General features: G+C 42.5%; 2 protein-coding genes across 6 annotated transcripts in view; one reads left to right on the top strand and one right to left on the bottom strand.

Annotated features, from left to right (window-relative positions):
- LOC132711246 (uncharacterized) overlaps positions 1–15,588 on the bottom strand; it is a 29,965-nt gene extending 14,377 nt beyond the window's left edge. For 2 of the 3 annotated variants that reach the window (XM_087874136.1, XM_060689739.2), the window contains exon 1: positions 13,142–15,588. The gene's annotated coding sequence lies outside the window, so the exon portion shown is untranslated. Of the gene's footprint in view, positions 1–10,247; positions 12,251–13,141 lie in introns of those variants that run through there. The other variant, XR_015728977.1, reaches the window with a different exon arrangement.
- The window catches only part of SLC16A7 (solute carrier family 16 member 7), a 130,871-nt gene continuing 126,007 nt past the window's right edge, over positions 11,939–16,802 (top strand). The window contains exon 1 of one of the 3 annotated variants that reach the window (XM_034402681.3): positions 11,939–12,278. The gene's annotated coding sequence lies outside the window, so the exon portion shown is untranslated. The remainder of the gene's footprint in view (positions 12,279–16,802) is intronic. The other 2 variants (XM_034402682.3, XM_087874135.1) reach the window with 2 other exon arrangements.

Genomic DNA, 16,802 nt, shown 5'->3' with positions numbered 1-16,802 from the left:
GCCACCTTGTAGATATTTATTCAGAAACAAGTTTTACTAAGCCCCACAGAATTTATTCAAAGTCAATCTATATAGAGATTTTTTATTTCATAGTCTTTCTGACTTTGGCCGTTTGTATGATTGTTTACCACCAAGGATTTTTTTCATTAACAGTTCGCAGGTTAGAGAGCCTGCAACCAGTTTCCTGTTGTCCACTATGTGAGCAAAAAGGTAATGAAGACAAATGACACTGTAAGCTCTCTTCTTCTTTCTTTCCTTGGAAGAATGCCATTTGCCTATTTTCTTCTGTTAGAGTTCTGTTTGTTTAATTGCCTTACAAAGTTATCCTTTGGCAACTTTGCCATCAAATGAATCTGACAGTTATTACAATTTTTTATGAAAAATGCAGTACGTGACGTGTGAAACCTTATTCACAAAACACATTTTCTACAATTAAGCAAGATCACTTAATTCAGAATTGATGTTTCTACATGCTCAATTCTTCTTCATATGTACAACATCCTAAAGTAGGATGAGAGTAATTTGTAGGTCAACATGTTATAAAAATTCAAATATTTTAGTTACATGAGGCTATCATGTTAAAGTTATCATATGTTTTATTTATTTTGGACATATCTTGTTATAGTAACTTGGAATTTATTAACCCAGGTTATAAACCTGAAAAAGACACGTGTATAGATATTAGGTCAGGGTTCTGCAACCTTAAACACTCAAAGAGCCATTTGGACCTGTTTCCTACAGGAAAAAAACAAACACTGGGAGCCACAAAACCTGGGTGGGTGTGGCCAACTCACGTAACTCATTCCCACCCAGTCACATGACCCCCTAGCCATGCCTACCCAGTAGGTCATTAGGGCAAAGAACCAGTTGTTAAAAAACACACAGGGAACCACAAAATCCTTCAATCTCTCTCTCTCCCCCTCTTTCTCTGTATCTTCCCCTCTATCTCTCTCCCCCTCTCTATCTCTCTCTGTGTGTATCTCTATCTCCCCCTCCCTATCCTCCCCCATCTGTATCTTTCTCTCTGTGTGTCTATGTCTCTCTCCCCTCCCCCTCCCCTCTCTCTGTATCTCTCTCCCTCCCTCTCTTCCCCCTCTCTCTCCTTCTCTCTATTCTCCTCTTTCTGTGTGTCTCTCTCCCCCCTCTCTCTGTATCTCTCTCTCTTTCCCCCTATCTTATCCTCTCTCCCTATCTCTGTATCTCTCTCTCTCTCTCTCTCTCTCTCTGTGTGTGTGTGTGTGTGTGTGTGTGTCTGCCTCTCTGTGTGTGTATCTCTGTATCTCTCTCTGTCTCTTCTCACTCTCTTGGAAAGTCCAGTGAGCTCTCCTTGGGGCTCTTTGCTACTCCTTTTCTTTCTTCTCTTTGGAAATTCGGGCTGGCTGAGGAACAAGCGCGAGCCATGGCGGAGGCTTCCCTCCTCTGCCTTCTCTCCCTCCTTCTCCTCTCGTGATCCCCTGGCCACCTGTGGTGGGGCCAGGAGCTTGTGCATGAGTGGGGAGACCCTCCTTAAGCAAGTGGCCACCCACCCTGCACACACCTTTGCTGCACTTTGGCCGAGCCCAGCCGCTCCTTGAGAAGGATCTCCCCACTCGTGTGCACTCTCCCAGCCCTGCCACAGCTGGCCAGGGGATCACAAGAGGAGAAGGAGAGGGAGAGGGAAGCCTCCACCATGGCTCACGCTTGTTCCTCAGCTAGCTTGAATTTCCAGAAAGTTGCCAAGAAGAAAGAAAAGGAGCTTCTCACTCTCTTGGAAAGCCCAGAGAGCTCTCCTTGGGGATCTTTGCTATTCCTTTTCTTTCTTCTTTTTGGAAATTCGGGTTGGCTGAGGAACAAGCACAAGCCACTTTCCTCCTCCTCCTCCTCCTCCTCCTCCTCCTCCTCCTCCTCCTCCTCCTCTTGTGCGCACCCTCCTGGCTCCACCACAGCTGGCCAGGGGGTGATGAGGGAAGGAGGGGAGGAAGGAGGAGGGACGCCCTCACTGCAACTTGCGCTTGTTCCTCAGCCAGCCCAGATTTCCAAAAAGAAGAAAGGAGTAATGAAGAGCCCCAAAGAGAGCTTGCTGGCTTTCCAAGAGAGAGAGAAGAGACACAGAGACAGGGAGCGCAAGATACACACACACACACACAAACATGCACACATACAGATATAGAGAAACACACGGGGGGGTGGATAACGGGTGAGCGTCTTTGGTGAGGGCCCTTCAGATTTCTCTGAGTCTGATCCCCGGGGTGGGCATGCGAGGTTCAGCAGGGCCAGCCCCCTTTTCCCATTGCCCTAAGCTTCTTAAAGCCACAGCTGGCACTGCAGGCCCATCACCCTTTCCGTCATCCCTTCCTCCCAGATCCCATTCCCATCCCACCAGCTGGCATTGGTCACGGCCAGGTCGGGCCAGTGTCTCAGGGCCGAAAGCAGGTTGCGCATCTGCCCAAGCGACTGAGGCATGCCCAGCACCAACATGGCTGGAAGAAGCTCTAGCAAGAGTGAGGCACCAGAGAATCAGCCCTGGCTGTTTCTCCATCCCCTGTTGCAGTGGTGGGTTGCTCCTGGTTTGGACCGGTTCACAAGAACTGGTAATAAAACTGGCGGGAGGCTCCACCCACTGACCTGGACGTCATCAGAAGTGATCTGTGCATGCGCAGAAGCATGTGCGCGCAGGCACAATGAAAACCAGGAGTAAAGGTAAGTAGAACCCACCCCTGCCCTGCTGTTACCTTCTCAGGCCAGACAAGAAATGACTGGTAGGGGAGGGTGAGGGATGGAGCCAGCCAGTGATGGTACAGGGAGACACAGCAGAGGGCCCAAAGAGCCACATGCAGCTCTAGAGCCACAGGTTGCTGACACCCAGTGTAAACAACTGAAACACTTTTAAATTCTGAACTGGTATTCAAGAAAGAGGGTTTTCTTAAAGCAGCTTATATGCTTCTGGCCAAAAACTGTTACTCATCTCAAGAATTTTGTTTACCTTGATAAAAAATGCTAACAAAATAATAATGCAGTAAAATGCATTAAAATTCTAAAGTTTGCCTGAAGTGTTTTTGGTAAAAACTCTTAGGTACATGTGTTTTACCTAAAAGCTACCTTATGGCAATAAAATGCTACTGAATAGTACTTTGAATTTGATCATCAGATGATGTTTCACAGCACACCAATCAAGAACATAACATTTGGCTGTCTTCATCTCTCCGACCTGTCACCACTTAAACCTATAAACAGAAACAATCTTTGGCTCCATTTGTTGAGAAAGGTATAGTTTATTAGCAGTCAAGTGTATTGCAGTAATGGATAGCCAGAACTGTTCCAAAATCCCTAAGTTCAACTTTTCTTCCCTTAGTTACCTCCTGTTTCCCACCCCATGTGACCAGACAGGTTGAGACAGGCTGTTTTTGTAATGGTCAGTCCAGGCACAAGATGGTATGCAGCTGGTATGTCAGATGACCTTGAAGCAGCGTCCCTAAGAGATACAGCTCTTACTTTCATTTTCCCCCTTGCCTTCCTCCATCCCCACAGTTCATGGCAGTTTGTCACCGTAATGTAGCGAAGCACAAGCAAGCATAAGGTGGCAGCTGACACTATCACTTTAAGGCAATCTTTTCCAAGATTGAATTATTAAAGCAACAACCTATTTTTTTCAGCCTTTTACATAAGTCTGAGGAAGACACACATACTTCAGTGATTAATTCTGGAAGTTTGCAAGCCCTACTATGCATTCAAAACAAACCACCACCACCACAACAAAAAATAGTGTTCTTTGCTTTGACCCAAAATTTCTCTTTAAGAGTTTTCAGGCTGCTGCAAATACTATAAACTGAATGCTGTTACAGGTTTAAGAATACCAGATTAGGAAAAGAAGACTAATTCCTGACACCCATGAATGTTAATTATTACTATTCAAACAGATTATGTCAAATATTTAAAGAATAGAACAGTTTTGAACACTTATGCTGTTGCTTCATAGCTGGAAACTTTCATAAAGCAACACTGTCATAGTAGAAAGGACAATGTACTTAAATGACAGGCTACCAGTTTCATAGACTGAAATATAACTATAATTTACTTTTTTTTCCCTTGGAAATTTAATGTAACATTAACAGAAAGTATTTCCAGAACAGAAATGCACTTCTTTTAATACATACACTCATATTGTATTTACTTCCTCTTTTTATGTTTCCCATTATACTGGTTTCTTTTTTAAAAAATAGTTAACCTTGCCTTTACCTTTGACTACAATTCTGTGGATCAAGTAATCAAGTTTTCTATTTTCCAGGAATGGCTTGCAGTTCTGTGCTATTCCTAATTTCCTTCAGAGATACACTCTGCCCAGCTAGTTATACAATGGAAAACAGCTGCCAATGCTTGTCACACCATCTGTGCAGTGTGACTTTGGGACATAAGCAGCAGCTCAGCAGAAAAGTTTGTGCCAGGTTCCATTCTTAGTTATAATTGCTGTCCCATTGACATCAGTGGGTTGGCACTGTTTCAACATGAAGGAATGGCCTATTGATTTTAGTAGTGAAAAAATATATGACCACTAAGGATAACTTTAGTATCAGATTTACTCTAAGTGTTTTACTATGGAAACACAGCAGCACATTCAGGTATCATTTTTTCATCACGTTCTTCATGAAACACTTTGTGGAAAGCAGTATGAACTGTTGGTAGAAAAGTCTGATGGCAGACATAGTTGTAAGAGATCCTACACAGTGCCATAAGACCAATATGTGTCTCACTGTTTATAGTTTTTCCTAATGCTCATGTAACAATATGCTGCAAAGTACAGATATTGGCAATCTGAAAAAAATATGGACCTCTACTCTTATCATCAAAGTAACTCTGGAAAGATTAGAAGTGATGGAAAAGGTTGCTTAGTTAAGTTCAGTTTCCATTTAGAAACTGGCTCTAAATAGACCACTATAACAGACACATAAATTGCAATTTCCCAGTATTCCCAGTGCTGACTGAATCCCATTATTCCTTTCCTCCACTTATATCTATGAGAGACACAGAACCAATGAAACAACTTCAATAATTGTACTATTTTCTTTTGTGTATCAATATGATTTAAGAAGCTTTAAGATATCTTGTCTGCCGTTCAGTCTGTCTTTTCCTTCTGCTTAGAAAACAAGTCAGTTGTTTTTATATCAAAGAAAGATGAAATTATTTTCATGAAGTCCAACCTCTAGATTATTTAACTCACAGTAGGAGCAAGGAAAGAGTTGTGAATAACCACACATTTAGGCTATCATCAGTTTAATGCAGAATTCAAGCCACCAGCTAGGTCAGTGATGGCGAACCTTTTCAGCACTGAGTGCCCAATTCGGAACATGCGTGCATGCACGTGCACACACTGGAAACCCAAAGATGAGCTGGCCAGTGCGCATGCATATGTTGGCCAGCTGGCCTTTGCACACACCAGAGCACCAGAAACCCAAAGACCAGCTCGCCGATGCACACATGCCTGTTTTGGGGGCTTTTTTTTTGGTCATTTGCAGGCCGTTTTCCAGGTCTTTTTCCAGCCGTTTTTCGGGTTTTCCAGCCTGAAAATGGCCCAAAAAACAGCCAAAAAACAGGAATGCATGCACCAGCCAGTTGGTCTTCAGGTTTCTGGCACTCCAGGCCGTTTTGGGCCATTTTCCAGCACTCTGGCACCCGCAAAGATCAGCTGACCAGAGAGCATGTGCGCGCTGGAAATCAGAAGATCAGCTGGTGACAGCAAGAATGCCCACATAGAGAGCTCTGTGTGCCACCTCTGGCACTTGTGCCATAGGTTCACCATCACAGACCTAGGTCATTGACCCCCAACAGCCACCAAATTAATGGACTCAATTCCAATCCTCACCTTGGAAACTCCTATCTCTTACTGGAAGGATCTTCATACATTTTACACTAAATCCTCCTAGAAGTTAAATTCCTTAGGTTCATAGCCACATAGGTGTTTGAAGTTCATTATCTTTTCACTACCTACATCAGCTTACTTTAAATGTAGGGTGTGTTAGTTGATTCCATTGTATGTTTGTTATGTTGCATTGGCTATTGTATTATTGTTTGCTCTTATTTTGTAATTAAGAGATTTTTGTTGTTGTTGTTGTTGTTGTCATTATATTTTGACCCATCTATGTAAGACGGATGCTCATACAAATTTTAAATAAATAAATTCCAGGCATCTCAGAGTCAGCCAGTTGTCATATGGTGACTATTCTTAGGGCATATTCATCAGCTGGCAAATAATGAGGCATCTTCTCTTTCATGCCTCAAGAAAAATTGTCATAATGCTAGCTTGCTCCTCAGAACTGGGTGGGACTTTTTCCAGAGGGGTCAACCAACTGGATGGATGAATTCTAGTGATATATTGGCCTCTTTGCTTGTCATGGTCTCCTGATCAAGACAACAGAAATAGTTTCAAATGTACTATTTGAAGTATTCCAGATGCCACCTTTAAAAAGTCAGCCCAGAATTTTAAAGCTCTATAAGAGTCTTAGGCTGTCTTAGGCTGTCATCAGGAAAATCCACGTGGCAGGCTGTAGGCTTAATTTGCTCCTTGAGTAAGATAAAAAGAATCTGAATATTGGACAGGATGTAGTTTCTCCTATCATGATAAGATACATGGTAACCTTTGGTCATTATACTATTCCTTATCTTTGGATGTTGGACATATATTATATAGCCTGCTGTCAGGTCATGTTTATGTGATCTAGTAGATTCTTGAATGCTCTGAGAAATTTTTGGAAGCCAGAGCTGATGGTTCTGTGAAAGGTTTTGTTAAATGTACAAACAGAACTGGCCACTGACATAATTTCTTCCAAGGTTAACTTCTTCCTGCTTTTTTGTGAAGCTGCAGGACATAAACAGGTCAGGAGAATAGGCAGATAGTTAGGATGATGTAAAATTTTCCAAACAGCTAATTATGAAATCCCATTATGCATGTAACTATGTCTATTGCATGACAGTGAAGACCACAAAAAAACAAAAACAAAAAAACACAAACTTGTGAAGATAAAATTATTTGCCTCTATGCTGTCTTGAACATTGTTTTTGACATAGTATGGGTAAAGTATCCAGTACACTTTTAAAATTTATATATGAGTTGTAGATGCAGATACAGCTTGTTCATCCTATTACATGCTCTCTTGATTCCTGTCCATTTTTCATTTACTTGAGTTAGTTGATGGGGTAGGCAGGGTTTGGGGAACACCTCTTTGCATTACTTATTGTTTATCAGATGTGTATGTTGCTTTTCCTCCAGCTATGGTCAGGCTTTCTAACATTAGCACAAACTAGCTATAACTGTCCAGAGACTTAGACAAATATGGGTAGGAATGAAATGTTTCTTGTGATCTAAAACTATAGCTGTAAAAGAGAGTTAACAGTCTCTCAGTAGGCAGAATTTATGATACAGAATTTATATCCAGCCCTACTTCAAATCTTGCATGTTTGCTCCTTATGCTTTCTTCCTCTTATATATAAAAATCTTAGCCTTTCTTTTCTCATATCCCAGGCTTTGTTGCTAAGCACTGCAGAAAGGCAGTGGCATTTCTGTTTTCATGCTAAGACAATTCCCTTTTGCTAGGTACTTCTGACATGAGCTCAAGGCAGCTTACAGAAAGATCTTTCATTTTAGCTCTACAACAACCCTGTGAGATAGACTGGATAAGAGGACTGGATAAAAGACACAGTGAATTTGCTGAAGAAGTTATGCCTGGATTCAGAAGATTTTGCCAACTACCACTGAAATATTAAATTTTTGAGCAAAATGCTCAACAGGATGGTCTCAGTACAACAGCAAACATCTTGGGAAGATACCAAGTAGTTTGATATTTTTTTTAGTTTTGGTTTGAGGACAATTTAACCAAGTTTGTCCTGACAAAGGGAATGTTCTGAAGCAGACATATTTTCCAGACTGATGAGCATCAATTTTTTTTACAGAGATCTCCAGAATGTTTTTATTATCAGTGTATATAATTTATTTCGAATCATTGCAGTAAGAACTTCACCGTGATAAGGAAATTTAATATATGTGAGATTTCCATAGGATAGGATTGCTAATTTAATAAAATGTTTACACAATTGAACAAGTTGTTTGTTAGAATTGACTAAGCCGAAGGGATTATTATTTCACACTGCCACATCTCATATTGGATGACTCAGTTACGAAATAAATGAAAAAGGCATTAAACAGTGAGTGATTTGTTGATAAATCTCTATATCTTAGTAGGACCCAAATGAATTTAGCAGAAAAGATATGCAGACATCCAGAAAAGGTAAGCGATGAAAATCCGAAAGGTTTTCTTGCCCCAAATTATACAAACATAATGTATCAGTTTGTACAGAAGGGTTCCATAAAGATTTCAATGATTTAGATTCCTAGTTCCTGATTTATCAATTGATTTATTGTGTGCATTATAAACCAGTACAGAATTAATCCAAGTTGGTCAGCATAAAAAGATTACACTCAAAAACAACTATGGGTAATAATATTTATGTACAAAATATGTACTTACTGTATAATCATATAGAAGATAATTCTGCACTCTTCATGGTAGTATTAAAAGGATCAATTGTAAAGCTAACTTTGGAAAAAAAGAAGTAGCATTATGTGCCAATAGTAATTTGGCATATGGACCAAAATGTACAATTTAAATGGACTCTTGAAGCACAGATACCTAACCAGAAAATTACAGAAAAACATATAGATGTTCTGCATTACTTACACTTTTTCACAACCAGAAGCATAATTACTTCCACCAGTAGTCTATTTAACTGATTTTACTTGTCTTGCTTTTCCTAAATGTTGAAGCATGGCAACTGGAACAAAATTTGTTAAACTGAGACATTTTGCTTCCCATTCAGGAAGCTTCATCAGTTAAAATAAAAAATTTACTTAGGCAGAGGGTCATGAGAGTCCTTGGAATGTACCAACTCTTGCAACACCAACTTCAGTGGTTTCTCCCCAAAAGTTTAACAAATTTTGGTCCAGTTACCATGATTCAATCTTTTACATACTTTTGCCCTGGATGATTGAGTCTTCATTGACACATTGCAATACATTTGGGGGGGGGGAAACCCTGACATTGGTGTGGCAATAGTTGGTACATTCCACCGATTTTCTCACACTCTAACTAACTAATTTTTTATTTTATTTTATTTTTATTTGACTGATGAAGCTTCCTGGATGGGAAGCAAAACATCTTAGTTTAACAAATGTTGGTCCAGGTGCCATGGTTCAACCTTTTAGATACCTTTGGCCTGGATGTGTCTTCATTGACATATTGTTTTGCTTTTAATTTTGATTTAGAATGCAATAGTTTTTTAGGTAGTTCTAAATGCACAACCATTCATTTAGCAACTGTTCAAAGTTACAATGGCATTGAAAAAAGTGACTTATGACTGGTCCTCACACTTATGACCATTACAGCATTCCCACAGTCATATGATAAAATTCAGGCTTTTAGTAACTGGCATGTATTTATGATGGTTGCAGTACCCTGGGGTCATGTGATCACCATTTGTGACCTTCCCAGCTGGTTTCTGACAAGCAAAGTCAATGGTAGAAGCCAGATTCATTGAATGACCTCTAATTCACTTAGCTGCAATGAGTTGCTTAAAAACTATGGCAAAAAGGATGTAAAATTGGGTATGACTCACTGCCTTGCTTAGCAACTGAAATTCTGGTCCCAATTTGGGTCATAAGTAAAGGACCACCTGTATATGCGATTTTATTATACTTGAGTAGAAAGAGTCTGTTGATATTTAGAAGCCCCATCCCTTTTGACTGCTTAAGGAACAGGTTCTGTACACCGAAAGAGTTTGAGCCAGGGGTGAAATCCAGCAGGTTCTGACAGGTTCTGGAGAACTGGTAGCGGAAATTTTGAGTAGTTCGGAGAACCGGCAAATACCACCTCTGGATGGCCCCAGAGTGTGGTGGGAATGGAGATTTTGCAGTATCCTTCCCTGGAGTGGGGTGGGAATAGAGATTTTGCAGTATCCTTCCCCTGCCACGCCCACCAAGCCACGCCCACCAAGCCACGCCCACATAAACGGTAGTAAAAAAAATTGGATTTCACCACTGGTTTGAGCCCCCACGTTTGAAGACTAGCAAGAATAAAAAATTGCCAAGTGATTTGGCAGTGTTAAATCTTAGTTTAAAGAAAGACAGCATATATTTAATGCTATTAGTATAGCAATGGCTCTGGGAAAATCCCATATGAAAAGTGTACTTCCAAAATAGAAATTAAAACAATACACAAAACCAATAGGATGGAGAGTTTCTTTTATATCAGATGTAGCTAATTGTAAAACATGCCTGGAATAACCTTTACATACAGTCAGTGAGGTTAATCTATCTAAAAATGTCTTGTAATATTTAGATCTCGATGCAAATAGAAGAAAATTTGAATCTATTGTTTTTTAATCCGTGGGAATTCTAAAGTGGATGGGGGAGAATAAATGTGATACAAAGTAAAGATAGTAAGGAGACAAGTCCGTTTTTTCCTGTGAGCAAAAGACAGCTTTCTATGATGTAACACATTAGGATTACTCCCACATCCATCCTTCAGCAGCTGAACCAGTTTCTTTTTGGCTCAACTGCTTTACACTTGAAAGCAACGTGAGGCTAGTTTAATTGCTTGATTTGCTGCCCTTCTGGGGAGCTTGCACAGAAGCAGTTTCTTCATTTCTGGAAATTCTTGTCTCCTGGAAGTTTGGCTGCAATGCTAAAAAGTCTTTCGAAGAGCAGAGCTGGATTGACTCTTCCAGCTCCCAGAAACTGGCACAGATTGTCAGACAAATAAACTTAAACCGAAATAAGGAGGTGGATTGGGGTGCAAGCACTGTAAAACATTTTACATCCCTTTATAACCTAGGATGCAGTTGGAAAAAGTGAAAAGCATTTCTGTACCCCAATCTCTCAAAGCTGTTGCACAAAATAAACTAAAAAGGCAACCCTGCTGTATCCTAGGATTGTTGGCAATGAAGGCAACAGCTAATCAGTTTAAAACAGCTTTGAAGGGATTGGGGACTAGAACTGATGGCAGAACTGTAGAAATATTTTCTACTAAGCATCCTCTAAAAAGATATTTAATTCTTCCCCTGATCTGAAATGGCCCTTTCTAACTTGGGAGGAAAGATCAAGTATTGACAGCAGCTTCAGTTTTCCTTTTCTCTCCTGCAGACCCTATGGGAGATAGAGGATGAAAAGCAAGAAACTCTCCCTAATCACTTGGAAGAGGAATCCTGCAAGAGGCGGCTCGCGATGAGGCCAGAATTTAGCCCCAAACATTGCTATAAATCAGGGGAAAGAGTACGAGTAATTTACAGTTGCAGTTTTAACATAAGTTTGCCAATAAGTCTGCCCTTTTGCTGCCTCTCAAGTGAAACCGGTACCCTCCCGCAAGCCGCGAAGAGCGGCTCATGAATTTTACTTCGCTTTACAACCTAAGATGCAGTTGAACAAGTGAAAAGCACTCCTATTTATCCTGACTCTGAGCAGGGAGATGCGGAGAACTGCTCTCCGGGATCTCAGGGCCCATCCAGACCATCGGAGGAAAACGCGGATACGCGAGAAAAGTAGGGTGGTGCTGTCTTTGCTCCGAAGTAGACCGATCGAGCGCAAAAGCGAGCGGAGGCGCTCGCTGTAACAACGGGACAGGTGGCTCCTCTGCCTTTGCAGCAGCTTCACCCTCCTAATAAAGGAAAAGGCGTTAAGCAAAGCGGCACCTCGAACTGTATTAGCGCAATCGGGTTACAGCCGCCCTGTCAACGGGACTCTCGCAGGGCTCTCCTGAGTCCCTTCGCAATTCCTTCGCCGCATCCTGCCAGACTCCGTCGTGTTTTTCACCTTTTCTTTGGCCGCCCAACGAGAAGGAAGAGCTGCCGGCTTAGAGACGGGAGCTCAGCAGCAGGCGCCTCCGCCTCCCTCCGCAGGCAACCTCCGCCCTACTTCGCCTAGGCGGGGGATGCTACTCGTGTTCCTGACTGCCCTTGACACCAATCCTTCGCAGCGGGAGCAACAGCAGCCGCAACAACAAAAGCAGGCGAGGACAGGTCGGGTGACCGCGAGCTGCTTCCCGCTCCTCCTCCTCGACCTCCGGTTGAAGGCAGCCTCAGACCGGCTGCACAAAAGGCCGCTCAGCCGCCGCCTTCTCCCCCTCACGTTGCGGATCACGTCACGGGAAATAAATAAATAATCCCATTCACCCAGTGACAGGGAGCAGGAACCGGCGCGGCAGCGGCAAGCTTAGAGCCAACTCAGCCCAAGCTAGAGAGAGAGAGAGAGACGAAGCCAGGTAACGTAAAAGAGATCCATGCAGTGGGTTCTTTAAGGCAAACCCTGTCCCCCTTGGCGCAGCTTGGGAAGGGCGGCTGGGGTGGAGGCAAGGGGCGGTAGCAGCAGCCTGCGATCTGTTTATTTCTAGCCAAGCGTGCCCGTTGCCTACCGCTTCGTGTTTCTGTCCATGCTCCTAAAACGCTGCTGACCTCGGAGTGCGTGTCACTGTATAGGAACGTTATGACCCGTCTGCCCACCGTTTCCCACCCCAGGCACGGAAGGCAGAGAAGAGTGTCCTTTTTGCCACCTCGCGGCGGCTGCTGCTGGGGTTGGAGCGCATTGCTTTGGATTGGTGGGCAAACCCCTCGTTCACCATGTGGATGCCTCCCTCATGGGCCGCTTTGCTAAGTGTACGTGTGGGCGAAAGCGGGAGATGCGTGGGAGAGGTTCTAGTGAACCGTTGGTAAAGCCGAAGGACTAAGGCTGCCACAAAATTGAACGAACAAAGAAACCCTCAAATCTTACCACCTTCTCCGGCACTTGCAGAACTGCTTGCCCTAGGACAGGGGAGGTAACCGCACAAACCCCGCCTCCCCCCTCCAATTTGATAGATGACCAGTGGCTTGTGAAATTGCCAATCGCCCCAGTAGACAAAAAGATACACCTTAGGCCGCGTACACGAGGGGGCATGGGGACACTTACTCAAGTTCCCCTTTTTTTCCCACCCCGACCCAGACATCACGCTATGGGGCGATACGGGAGCCTAGCCGAGGACCCTTTTGTTTCACGCCGAATGTCAGATTAACATCCCTCCTCTTCCGACTCCGCAACATTTTGCACCCGAATCCCCTATGCTAGGAAACTAAACAAAACCAGTTTTACCTTTATAAGAGGCCATAGCCTCTAGCATTGCAATTACGTTTCCCTCCACCCGGACCTAAAAGCAGCCATCTTGAAAGCACTTCTGAATGGGCTTCAATTTACTGGGATAAGCACCGCAGGTTGTTTGGGGACGGGTGACAAGGCCGGCGCACGCCGTCGTCTATACCTCTGGGGCCAGTCCGTTAATTGTGCGCTGCCGCAGGACCAGGACTAAGGCGGAGATTAAGGCGGCGACAGGAACAGCCGCAGCATCACGCGTCCTTTCTCCGTATCCAGTTCGTTGGAAAGTCCGGCCCTTTCCCCCTCCTCTTCAATTCCGGGAGAAACCGGTTGACCGTGATGGGCGAGGGGTGTATATTTCTGCCCAGGCCGATGTGTATCGAACCCTTTTGGGTCTGCTTGGCTTTAGTTCCTATCACATCCCAGGGTGGGTGGGTGGCAAAATCTCGGTGCCGCAAACGTATGATTTGGGCCACGATCGGGCAGTTCTTGTTTTCAGGCCCCACCTCGGACTTGGCCAATGGGAAACGCGCGGAAGCTGCCCAATGGAAAGGCACCGTCTTGATCCATCTGTGGAGGGAGGGATGCCGTGAGACGGAGGCTTGACTGACTTGCTGTCACCGGTTGGTTCTTGCTGGTTTGGAAGCGATCTGAGGCCACGTGGAGTGTCGTTGAACAGCTGGGATGCTATCAGCCAAAGGAGGTCAAGGGCATGTGGGGTGACCCGCTCATAGAAGGTTTTTCAATGCTACCCTTCCACCCAGGGTGGAAATTGTTGAAAGTACTACTTTTTAGGTAAAATGTTCTGGAGCTTTCAGAGAAAAGTGAATTGCCCTGTTTTTGGAATTTCTGTGTATGTGGATGAGGAAGAAGGATGTGTGTTTGTTCCTGTGTGTGTTACTAACTGAGAACACCCTGGTATATTTTTGTGACATCTTTTGTGACAATTTATGATGACATAAGCTTTCCTGCACTCAGTCTACCTTACAACCACCAAACCTGTATTTAGAATAGCAGTGAAAGAAGAAATGGGCAACATTGGTATTTTACTTAAATTTTAAGCAAAGCCCCAGCCATATTGTATGATACAGATATTTTTAATGAAAGCTCCCACTCCATGAGCACCTCAAATGATACGTCCATCATTAAACTATTTATTAATAATCAAATGATTGCAACTGGTTCAATTTCAACTCTGCTTTCCATTTTTCTCTAAACATACCACATACTCTGCAAGATTTCCAAACAAAACATTTAAGCACCTTAGCACCAGTTACATAATAGGTCGTATTTTTCGGAGTATGAGACGCTCTAGAGTATGAAATGCACATATGTTTTTGGGGAGGAAAACAAGAAGAAAAAATTCTGCCTCTGTCTATCAGCATCCATCGGTATTCATCTGACTACTGTCCTTGCAGCAAACAGCAAACAACCTGGTCAGCTTCAGCACGTTATCGCAGCCTGATTCAGCAGGAGCAGCTGATTGGCGGTTGGATCAGCTTCCTGGAATACCGCCAATCAGCTGTTCCAGGCTGCGGGGATCACCACAACCCATTGCCGCCACTGTGCATTGCATTTTTAGCCTCCATGTGTCGTGTTTTTGTCTTTCGCATGCCAGATTTTCAGCCTCTGCACTCCACGTTTTTGGCCTTCGCGAGCTGCATTTTCAGCTGGTTCCAGGTGAAAGGGATCAGGGCTACGATCATTTCACTTCACCTGTTCACATTGTTTGTTTGTTTTCTCAGTGAAGCAATATGAAAATGTGTTGACATGCATGAGAATATACTTTAGGAATAATGACCAAATAGGACTTTTTTGAAGAATTTGCAAAGCCCTTTCTGTTTCTCAGGATGAATATGATGGTCTTAATTTCAAAATCAGAATGCCACTAAATGGAGGAAAATAAGAACATAAGTGCAATATTGGTGGATCAGACCAAGGACTATTTTAGTCTAGCATATTATTTCTAAGAATTGTCAACAAAACTTGTCATTAAATATAATAAAGAGTATGATTTGATTAGTTGAATTATCAACCAGGTGTTGCAGAAGCTTTCCAGGAGGAGACATAGGCCTCTCCCTTTCAAGTAGTGTTTGCAGGCTTATATTTGTTTGTTTGTTATAACTCTTCTTCTAGTCTACATGATCCTTGTTCTGAAGTGTTTTGCCTCCCCTTTGCTATGAGCCTCTTGAGCAAAGGAGAGTATGGATTGTAGCCAAAGTCTGTGCCCATCAGCCATATTACACAAATGCACTTGAGCTGCTAACCCAACCAATTCAAAATGCACAAGCTATTACTAGAATTAACACAGGAAACTAAACATTAGTAAGAATCCAAATACTGATTATTTTCAAATCAGGACAGAGGAACAATCCATGTCCCGAGCCCTCCAGAGATCATCAACCAATGCGACCAATGCCGTTTCCGTGCTATACCCAGACCTAAAACCCAACTGGAACGGATCCAGATAATCCACTTCATCCAGGTGATGAGGAAGCTGTCATGCTACCACACTCTCAACAACCTTCACCACGAAATGAAGGTTGGAGACAGGACGATAATTTGATAAAACAGGGCACAGTAATGTGTTTGAAATAACTGATGTATCTAGATAATCAGCCCAGCTAGTAATAACTCAAGATTCTTCCTAATTCATGAGTCAAATGAGGGTTATTTTAATAGACTAAAAAGGAAACATGTTTTCTTTTCCTTTTTTAGGTAAGTCTGTTAGTATGCCCTTTATAGCCAAGGAATGTATATGTGAGTAGCAAGGCCTTGTCACTGTACTAAAACACCACATTTTATCGCTTTGTAAACCTACAATTGAATTTCCTTTTTAAAATATAATTGCTTAAGATGCCCCCTCTTTTTTCCTTCATCATCTCTGACCCTGAATGATAAATTGTTGCTATTGTTGGTTAATCATACTTAAGACTAAACAAACTTCTAGATTATGTTGATAGCCATATGGTATCATCAACATTTTAAATGGTTTGTTCAGGGCCGGATTTTCCTATAGGCTAACTAGGCTTCAGCCTAGGGCCTCAAGATCAAGAGGGGCCTACATTCCCTACATTCAAATTGTTAGCAAAATTAAAATTACACTTTCACTATAGGTGAAAGGGCCTCATAAGTGGAATAGCCTAGGGCCTCTTTTCATCTAAATCCGGCCCTGGGTTTGTTATATAGTTATGTCCTTAAATCCAGGATAGGATGGGGGACAGTTTGAAATATTGGTTATTAAGTCTTTTGTTAGGAATCAGTTAAAAAAAACCCTCTTTCTTCATTTATATTATATTGAAAAAATGTCACCCATTTCTTCATATCTTCAAAACAGGATGCTGTTTTTATATGCCCTTCTCAGGGTATGCAAGAATTTCTTTTTACTATGTTTTAACCTTTTTATTGCAAGATAGCAAAGGCTGTTGATGGCTCTGCCCTTTGTAAACCCACTGTGATTAACATGTATACAGATATTGCGTATCTCTCAGCATAGCAAGATCTCATAGGATATAAAATGACACACCTCTGAGTTATTAGTGGCTTCATTTCACCAGTGACAAGACCTCTGATGTATGAAGAAGGCCACAGTTTTATTACCATAACTTGTGCAGAGACTTCTTGGATCTTTCAATAGCAACTTGCTTTTGTTTCTGTTAAT

Source organism: Pantherophis guttatus, chromosome 7 (genome assembly GCF_059756535.1).
Source record: "Pantherophis guttatus breed Tessera chromosome 7, ASM5975653v1, whole genome shotgun sequence".
NCBI classification, from domain to species: Eukaryota; Metazoa; Chordata; class Lepidosauria; order Squamata; family Colubridae; genus Pantherophis; species Pantherophis guttatus.
The sequence above is the reverse complement of the archived record's forward strand: the minus strand, read 5'-3'. Positions and strand labels throughout refer to the sequence as shown.